Source organism: Melanotaenia boesemani, chromosome 5 (genome assembly GCF_017639745.1).
Source record: "Melanotaenia boesemani isolate fMelBoe1 chromosome 5, fMelBoe1.pri, whole genome shotgun sequence".
In the NCBI taxonomy this organism is placed as follows: domain Eukaryota; kingdom Metazoa; phylum Chordata; class Actinopteri; order Atheriniformes; family Melanotaeniidae; genus Melanotaenia; species Melanotaenia boesemani.
The window spans coordinates 7,112,319-7,123,011 of record NC_055686.1 but is presented as its reverse complement, the minus strand read 5'-3'; the positions used below and the strand labels follow the sequence as shown (position 1 = coordinate 7,123,011).

Below are 10,693 nucleotides of genomic sequence, written 5' to 3'. Positions count from 1 at the left end.
ATTGGAATACATTAAGGTTTAGTGATCCCAGTTGCAGCAACTATGATGTTAAATCATTAAGAACTAAATCTAAGCAGAAGGGCCCCACATGGTGACGGATGAGAAATCAGGTGTGTAAGGAAGCCAAAAGTGTTCCAGGGTTTCTGGTTCACGTGGGCCCCATGAAGAACAAGACTGGACACGAGTATGTATGATGTTAGTTTTCTCAACGCCTTCCTATCTCAAGAACATAGAGAAAATGCTGCTAAATTGGTTTTGAACCACATTATTCCATTACCTGCATGCTGGCATTAATGGTGCTTGGATCCTCATTAGGCTGCTCTGTGGAGGACAACACAGTCTCAGCTGTCCCTGCAGAGGTCTGCATCTTTGTCATCTGGAATTTACACAAGAATTAACAGCAAATTAGGGACCACTGATACCATATTTACAATTTACTACTGGTCAAAGTTCACTCAGCTGAAAACCAGTATCTCCAACAGCATTTAAGATTGAAATCAGGACATTTTACAAAGTTTCATGCAGGTTTAGGCTGGGTCACAGCAACTTACAGGTGTATACCGTCCACCATGTTAGAGATACCTTCATAATAATGAAGCAAATCAGGACGTATTCAGCCATCATTGGAATACATTAAGGTTTAGTGATCCCAGTTGCAGCAACTATGATGTAAAATCATTAAGAACTAAATCTAAGCGGAAGGGCCCCACATGGTGACGGATGAGAAATCAGGTGTGTAAGGAAGCCAAAAGTGTTCCAGGGTTTCTGGTTCACGTGGGCCCCATGAAGAACAAGACTGGACACGAGTATGTATGATGTTAGTTTTTTCAATGCCTTCCTATCTCAAGAACATAGAGAAAATGCTGCTAAATTGGTTTTGAACCACATTATTCCATTACCTGCATGCTGGCATTAATGGTGCTTGGATCCTCATTAGGCTGCTCTGTGGAGGACAACACAGTCTCAGCTGTCCCTGCAGAGGTCTGCATCTTTGTCATCTGGAATTTACACAAGAATTAACAGCAAATTAAGGACCACTGATACCATATTTACAATTTACTACTGGTCAAAGTTCACTCAGCTGAAAACCAGTATCTCCAACAGCATTTAAGATTGAAATCAGGACATTTTACAAAGTTTCATGCAGGTTTAGGCTGGGTCACAGCAACTTACAGGTGTATACCGTCCACCATGTTAGAGATACCTTCATAATAATGAAGCAAATCAGGAAGTATTCAGCCATCATTGGAATACATTAAGGTTTAGTGATCCCAGTTGCAGCAACTATGATGTAAATCATTAAGAACTAAATCTAAGCAGAAGGGCCCCACATGGTGACGGATGAGAAATCAGGTGTGTAAGGAAGCCAAAAGTGTTCCAGGGTTTCTGGTTCACGTGGGCCCCATGAAGAACAAGACTGGACACGAGTATGTATGATGTTAGTTTTCTCAACGCCTTCCTATCTCAAGAACATAGAGAAAATGCTGCTAAATTGGTTTTGAACCACATTATTCCATTACCTGCATGCTGGCATTAATGGTGCTTGGATCCTCATTAGGCTGCTCTGTGGAGGACAACACAGTCTCAGCTGTCCCTGCAGAGGTCTGCATCTTTGTCATCTGGAATTTACACAAGAATTAACAGCAAATTAAGGACCACTGATACAATATTTACAATTTACTACTGGTCAAAGTTCACTCAGCTGAAAACCAGTATCTCCAACAGCATTTAAGATTGAAATCAGGACATTTTACAAAGTTTCATGCAGGTTTAGGCTGGGTCACAGCAACTTACAGGTGTATACCGTTCACCATGTTAGAGATACCTTCATAATAATGAAGCAAATCAGGACGTATTCAGCCATCATTGGAATACATTAAGGTTTAGTGATCCCAGTTGCAGCAACTATGATGTAAAATCATTAAGAACTAAATCTAAGCAGAAGGGCCCCACATGGTGACGGATGAGAAATCAGGTGTGTAAGGAAGCCAAAAGTGTTCCAGGGTTTCTGGTTCACGTGGGCCCCATGAAGAACAAGACTGGACACGAGTATGTATGATGTTAGTTTTCTCAACGCCTTCCTATCTCAAGAACATAGAGAAAATGCTGCTAAATTGGTTTTGAACCACATTATTCCATTACCTGCATGCTGGCATTAATGGTGCTTGGATCCTCATTAGGCTGCTCTGTGGAGGACAACACAGTCTCAGCTGTCCCTGCAGAGGTCTGCATCTTTGTCATCTGGAATTTACACAAGAATTAACAGCAAATTAAGGACCACTGATACCATATTTACAATTTACTACTGGTCAAAGTTCACTCAGCTGAAAACCAGTATCTCCAACAGCATTTAAGATTGAAATCAGGACATTTTACAAAGTTTCATGCAGGTTTAGGCTGGGTCACAGCAACTTACAGGTGTATACCGTCCACCATGTTAGAGATACCTTCATAATAATGAAGCAAATCAGGACGTATTCAGCCATCATTGGAATACATTAAGGTTTAGTGATCCCAGTTGCAGCAACTATGATGTAAAATCATTAAGAACTAAATCTAAGCAGAAGGGCCCCACATGGTGACGGATGAGAAATCAGGTGTGTAAGGAAGCCAAAAGTGTTCCAGGGTTTCTGGTTCACGTGGGCCCCATGAAGAACAAGACTGGACACGAGTATGTATGATGTTAGTTTTCTCAACGCCTTCCTATCTCAAGAACATAGAGAAAATGCAGCTAAATAGGTTTTGAACCACATTATTCCATTACCTGCATGCTGGCATTAATGGTGCTTGGATCCTCATTAGGCTGCTCTGTGGAGGACAACACAGTCTCAGCTGTCCCTGCAGAGGTCTGCATCTTTGTCATCTGGAATTTATACAAGAATTAACAGCAAATTAGGGACCACTGATACCATATTTACAATTTACTACTGGTCAAAGTTCACTCAGCTGAAAACCAGTATCTCCAACAGCATTTAAGATTGAAATCAGGACATTTTACAAAGTTTCATGCAGGGTTTAGGCTGGGTCACAGCAACTTACAGGTGTATACCGTCCACCATGTTAGAGATACCTTCATAATAATGAAGCAAATCAGGACGTATTCAGCCATCATTGGAATACATTAAGGTTTAGTGATCCCAGTTGCAGCAACTATGATGTAAAATCATTAAGAACTAAATCTAAGCAGAAGGGCCCCACATGGTGACGGATGAGAAATCAGGTGTGTAAGGAAGCCAAAAGTGTTCCAGGGTTTCTGGTTCCCGTGTGCCCCATGAAGAACAAGACTGGACACGAGTATGTATGATGTTAGTTTTCTCAACGCCTTCCTATCTCAAGAACATTGAGAAAATGCAGCTAAATTGGTTTTGAACCACATTATTCCATTACCTGCATGCTGGCATTAATGGTGCTTGGATCCTCATTAGGCTGCTCTGTGGAGGACAACACAGTCTCAGCTGTCCCTGCAGAGGTCTGCATCTTTGTCATCTGGAATTTACACAAGAATTAACAGCAAATTAGGGACCACTGATACCATATTTACAATTTACTACTGGTCAAAGTTCACTCAGCTGAAAACCAGTATCTCCAACAGCATTTAAGATTGAAATCAGGACATTTTACAAAGTTTCATGCAGGTTTAGGCTGGGTCACAGCAACTTACAGGTGTATACCGTCCACCATGTTAGAGATACCTTCATAATAATGATGCAAATCAGGAAGTATTCAGCCATCATTGGAATACATTAAGGTTTAGTGATCCCAGTTGCAGCAACTATGATGTTAAATCATTAAGAACTAAATCTAAGCAGAAGGGCCCCACATGGTGACGGATGAGAAATCAGGTGTGTAAGGAAGCCAAAAGTGTTCCAGGGTTTCTGGTTCACGTGGGCCCCATGAAGAACAAGACTGGACACGAGTATGTATGATGTTAGTTTTCTCAACGCCTTCCTATCTCAAGAACATAGAGAAAATGCAGCTAAATAGGTTTTGAACCACATTATTCCATTACCTGCATGCTGGCATTAATGGTGCTTGGATCCTCATTAGGCTGCTCTGTGGAGGACAACACAGTCTCAGCTGTCCCTGCAGAGGTCTGCATCTTTGTCATCTGGAATTTACACAAGAATTAACAGCAAATTAAGGACCACTGATACAATATTTACAATTTACTACTGGTCAAAGTTCACTCAGCTGAAAACCAGTATCTCCAACAGCATTTAAGATTGAAATCAGGACATTTTACAAAGTTTCATGCAGGTTTAGGCTGGGTCACAGCAACTTACAGGTGTATACCGTCCACCATGTTAGAGATACCTTCATAATAATGAAGCAAATCAGGACGTATTCAGCCATCATTGGAATACATTAAGGTTTAGTGATCCCAGTTGCAGCAACTATGATGTAAAATCATTAAGAACTAAATCTAAGCAGAAGGGCCCCACATGGTGACGGATGAGAAATCAGGTGTGTAAGGAAGCCAAAAGTGTTCCAGGGTTTCTGGTTCACGTGGGCCCCATGAAGAACAAGACTGGACACGAGTATGTATGATGTTAGTTTTCTCAACGCCTTCCTATCTCAAGAACATAGAGAAAATGCTGCTAAATTGGTTTTGAACCACATTATTCCATTACCTGCATGCTGGCATTAATGGTGCTTGGATCCTCATTAGGCTGCTCTGTGGAGGACAACACAGTCTCAGCTGTCCCTGCAGAGGTCTGCATCTTTGTCATCTGGAATTTACACAAGAATTAACAGCAAATTAAGGACCACTGATACCATATTTACAATTTACTACTGGTCAAAGTTCACTCAGCTGAAAACCAGTATCTCCAACAGCATTTAAGATTGAAATCAGGACATTTTACAAAGTTTCATGCAGGTTTAGGCTGGGTCACAGCAACTTACAGGTGTATACCGTCCACCATGTTAGAGATACCTTCATAATAATGAAGCAAATCAGGACGTATTCAGCCATCATTGGAATACATTAAGGTTTAGTGATCCCAGTTGCAGCAACTATGATGTAAAATCATTAAGAACTAAATCTAAGCAGAAGGGCCCCACATGGTGACGGATGAGAAATCAGGTGTGTAAGGAAGCCAAAAGTGTTCCAGGGTTTCTGGTTCACGTGGGCCCCATGAAGAACAAGACTGGACACGAGTATGTATGATGTTAGTTTTCTCAACGCCTTCCTATCTCAAGAACATAGAGAAAATGCAGCTAAATAGGTTTTGAACCACATTATTCCATTACCTGCATGCTGGCATTAATGGTGCTTGGATCCTCATTAGGCTGCTCTGTGGAGGACAACACAGTCTCAGCTGTCCCTGCAGAGGTCTGCATCTTTGTCATCTGGAATTTATACAAGAATTAACAGCAAATTAGGGACCACTGATACCATATTTACAATTTACTACTGGTCAAAGTTCACTCAGCTGAAAACCAGTATCTCCAACAGCATTTAAGATTGAAATCAGGACATTTTACAAAGTTTCATGCAGGGTTTAGGCTGGGTCACAGCAACTTACAGGTGTATACCGTCCACCATGTTAGAGATACCTTCATAATAATGAAGCAAATCAGGACGTATTCAGCCATCATTGGAATACATTAAGGTTTAGTGATCCCAGTTGCAGCAACTATGATGTAAAATCATTAAGAACTAAATCTAAGCAGAAGGGCCCCACATGGTGACGGATGAGAAATCAGGTGTGTAAGGAAGCCAAAAGTGTTCCAGGGTTTCTGGTTCCCGTGTGCCCCATGAAGAACAAGACTGGACACGAGTATGTATGATGTTAGTTTTCTCAACGCCTTCCTATCTCAAGAACATTGAGAAAATGCAGCTAAATTGGTTTTGAACCACATTATTCCATTACCTGCATGCTGGCATTAATGGTGCTTGGATCCTCATTAGGCTGCTCTGTGGAGGACAACACAGTCTCAGCTGTCCCTGCAGAGGTCTGCATCTTTGTCATCTGGAATTTACACAAGAATTAACAGCAAATTAGGGACCACTGATACCATATTTACAATTTACTACTGGTCAAAGTTCACTCAGCTGAAAACCAGTATCTCCAACAGCATTTAAGATTGAAATCAGGACATTTTACAAAGTTTCATGCAGGTTTAGGCTGGGTCACAGCAACTTACAGGTGTATACCGTCCACCATGTTAGAGATACCTTCATAATAATGAAGCAAATCAGGAAGTATTCAGCCATCATTGGAATACATTAAGGTTTAGTGATCCCAGTTGCAGCAACTATGATGTTAAATCATTAAGAACTAAATCTAAGCAGAAGGGCCCCACATGGTGACGGATGAGAAATCAGGTGTGTAAGGAAGCCAAAAGTGTTCCAGGGTTTCTGGTTCACGTGGGCCCCATGAAGAACAAGACTGGACACGAGTATGTATGATGTTAGTTTTCTCAACGCCTTCCTATCTCAAGAACATAGAGAAAATGCAGCTAAATAGGTTTTGAACCACATTATTCCATTACCTGCATGCTGGCATTAATGGTGCTTGGATCCTCATTAGGCTGCTCTGTGGAGGACAACACAGTCTCAGCTGTCCCTGCAGAGGTCTGCATCTTTGTCATCTGGAATTTAAATCCACAACAAGAACACATGTAGTAATCAAAAAATGAATACAAGATATTTTGTGAGGTTGAAAAACTGGAAAACATGCAATCATACATGCTCGACTCATCCACTCACTTTTTTACGCCATGGCCATTTAGAATCCCCATAGTTGTAATTAATTTCAGTCCCTACTTCTATTTTCACTACAGAAAACAGGCACAAATGTGGTCTTCCATTCACCACAATTTTTTTCATGGTGCAGTTTGGAGATCTGTGGTTGTCATTAACCAATCTTCCAAGGGATTTATCCTCTTTGGATGCATCAATACTAAAGCAGTATAAAATGTAAAAGGAAAACAGTTAAGAACAACTGATGTACAACTTTCTACTCAAATATCAAACCTTACACTGTAAAGAAATAATTTCAAATATAAAATATACATTACTCATGTCTACTTAAACTTTATTATGTGATAGCATGAAGACACAAGATAAAGCTCTCTTGTTACTCCAAAATGTCAACACAAATCAGTAATACTTTCAAGGAAAAACTGAAATGGATTTATTAGAATAAATTAATACACCTGACCCAGCATGTGTATTTAAATGATTTGATGAGTTTTTATTCCATAATCAGGTACTAAAAATTTTTATTTCAGGCTTAAATGAAAATCACATGAAAATCTACAAACCCCCAGCCCAAAGGAAAAAAAACACAAACATAAAAATAAGAAAACCACAACTGTTACATGCTTACCACCACCGACGATTCTGCCATTCAAATTCAAAGAGAAATGTACTCTCTCTCTCTGAGTAACATCTGGACCGGCATTCCTCCACAGATATTAGCTCACCTCTGTACTCCAAGACAAAGGTGCCTGGTTCAATGGGCTGGGCAGCGAATACTCCTCTTCCTAAAAGATTAAAAGATTTTAAAAGATTTTAGATTAAGATGTGATCAAGAAAGCATTGACTTATCCTTATCTGTAACATATATATATGCTAAAAATGTCCAGCTGTTACTGTCCTGCATGTTGTAGATGTTCCCCGATCCAACACACCTAATTCAAATTACACAGATTTTCTTCAACGCTTGTTAAGATTTGTACAAGTCTGTTAATAACCCATTAATCTAAACCGAAAATGTTTTGGAAAGCAGTCCTAAAATACTGGTACTTGATTTTCCTTAAAAAAAAAAAAAACTCTTGCCAATTACACACGGCATAACCGTGACAAAAATAAGGATTTAAAACATTTCTTTTACAACAAACACTGGAGCAGGAAATTCAGTCTCACACAATACCCACCAAACACACACACACCCACAAAGGCCTTTCTACACCTTACCTTTGCAACTATCGATAAATCTTTCTATAAACCCTGGCTTGTCCGTAGAAGACTGTATGTATAACTTTGCCTCCTCAGTAGGATGAATCCTTTTCTTCCTTTTTATCATTATGGCTCTGAAAAAGAGAATTCTAATGTGATTACAGAGAAAACATCATTCACTAATCAATCCAAAGATTCACTTTTAAAACTAATGATTTTATTTATTAATGCAGCAACTGTCTAAACCTATGATACACAATGCTTTCCACAAGATAGCATAACTACAGTCATGCAGCTTCATGACAACTAGATTAATTTCCTGAACTGTAAATACTGATGAAGAAATGCAGTAACTTTGTTAATCTAAAGGTGTAAAATATTTGTCTATCCTTTAGGCAGTTCAGCTGTCACACATTCTCAATTGAAATGAAGAGCAGACTAATCATTACAGGACAGCCATATTCATCATAGCTCTTATTTTAATGAACTGTTATCAAAAGTCTGATTTGTTTACTTTAGTCTAAAGCATGTTTATTCCTGTCTTTTAGCCAGTCAGGGGAAAAAAAAATCCAAACAAGAGTGTAATTGCAGAAATCATAACACTTTTCATACAATATTTATCTATATATATGTAAACTAGGGTTGTCAAGAGATTAAAATTTTCCAATCAGATTAATTTGTAGCAACCCTATTGCTGGTCAGTGTCCCTGCCTGGCCCCCATCTAAACTTTTAGACCTGCCCCTGCATATCTTAAGTATAAATCTTTTCTACCACCTGTCAGCTACTTTATTAGAGAGGGGAGCTTCCCTGATTTAAATCTCAGAATATTGTTAATATTTTCTCTCACGTTTTTAATGGCCCATAAATGATCAGACCTATGTCTCCAACATCTACACAGCACCAATGATTTGGAGATTATGTTTTCTTGTTTCTGTGACAATGACATGGATCTGATTGACATGACACTGATAAATGTTAATCACTTTAGCTAGGAATAAAACCTTTGGATAAATATGTGCCGGTGTGAACCATGAAACGTGAGTTTCCTCCTACTAAGCTGAAAGATAAACACACGCAACAGGTCAATGGTGCCAGCGACAGAAAAGCCGATCAGCTGATTTACAACAGGAGAGGGAGGGGGGAGACGAGGCTGCCGCGGTGTGCAGAGGACCAGAGCAGACCCTCTCACCAGTAAAATGTGGGCGTTAAAGCATCCTCATCATACATGACATTGTTTATAAACGTCTTCGCTATAAAGGCGCTCACATCACTCTCAACTCCTGGCTGTGACTACCAACAAGTTTCTCTGTACAGACGTTACTGCCACTGCTCCACAAAAAGCCAAAAATCTGGCTTTCCTATTTTGTGATCTCCTTAAAACGATGCTATTGAAAATGTGCTGGCTACGGTCGGCCAATAACTTTAAAACTGCAACATACGCTCGGCTGTTACTAACGACTACTTTGGAATGTTTCCACACTACCTGACATGCGTCACTTGTGCAGCCTAATAAATATGACAAGTGGCCCAGAAACTACGAAAATCCATGTTATTTCAAGCCCGCATCTTTAATAGAATGTTTATCGACACAAGGCTGTCATCGGCAGAAAACAAAAACAAACAACAAAAAAAAAAAAGCCTGTCCTACGCCACACGCAACATGGTACATTATGTGCGTTCAATACACTTTATAAACCCATCTTCTTATCAAAGTGTGAACATTAAATCGACTGTTTCTATAAATGCTAGCAAGCTAGTTGTCGGCAAACGGTCCGACAAACTGTCCGACCGTCGAAGGAGCTGACAAAAGTATTTCACGGTGAAAAACTTATTACCAGCCGCCTGTTACTGATATAAGACATACATAAATCAAGCCAACTTACATTTATTGTTTGCTTGGCCTGATTTTGTGGTGATTTTATCCAAGATGTTTAATCAACTGCAGCGTGTGATCAGTACAGCCACGGTGCGTTTAAAGCCCACAGTAACGTGGGGCGAATCAGCGTTGTAAATAACTACGCACTTCTAATTTAATCTGGTCTGGTCTTAAAACTTTTGTTATAAAAATCACAGCAGTTTTTAATGATATTATGAATTTATATCGACCAGTTATTTTAAGAACGTGAGTTTTTAGTTACGTTTTTATGTCTTACATTTCTGACGATAATTAAATACCAATCGCTTACACACAAGCAAGCATATATATATATATATATATATATATATATATATTTACTACCTGTGCAACTAACATTAGCAACTAACTAGCAAGCTAATGCTAATGTTACTTGCACATGGGCAAGCATGCTGTAGCAAGCTAGCAGTACATTCTAAAATATCTAAAATGACTAATTATAAGTTACAATTTCTTGTCCCAACGTTAGAAACAGACTACTGGGTTAAAACGACATAGAAAAGAGCCATGTCAAAGTAAAAAAAAAATGCATACATATATATACATATATAATATTTAAATAAGCTTACCATGTGCTGTCATGACGAACTTGCTTGTCGGTGCCAAACAGACCATATCCATATTAGGGAAGTGGAGATCCAGCCCAAATTAGTTGCTGTTTTTACATACAGCCAGTCACGTTCAGTGTTATTTATTGTTAATTGTGACCTTGATCATCATTGGAGGTTTCATCGTCACTCAGTTCAGAACGCGTTCCTATTGGTTCTAATGATACACACTTTCTGAAGTGTGTATACTTGTAGTAACGGCCTCAAGCCTCTGCGATCGCTAGAGAGCACACACAGTTGACACACACATTTCCAGAAAC

The 10,693-nt window shown here is 39.5% G+C and overlaps 1 long non-coding RNA gene across 1 annotated transcript; it reads right to left on the bottom strand.

Moving 5' to 3' along the window:
- Nucleotides 1-6,557: 6,557 nt before the first annotated feature.
- LOC121640210 lies at nt 6,558-9,900 on the bottom strand. The gene is made up of 5 exons (XR_006010395.1): nt 9,794-9,900; nt 7,928-8,043; nt 7,338-7,494; nt 6,716-6,908; nt 6,558-6,597 (listed from the first exon to the last, which is right to left on the bottom strand). It is a non-coding gene; the product is annotated as an uncharacterized LOC121640210 (long non-coding RNA).
- Between the last annotated feature and the right edge of the window lie 793 nt (nt 9,901-10,693).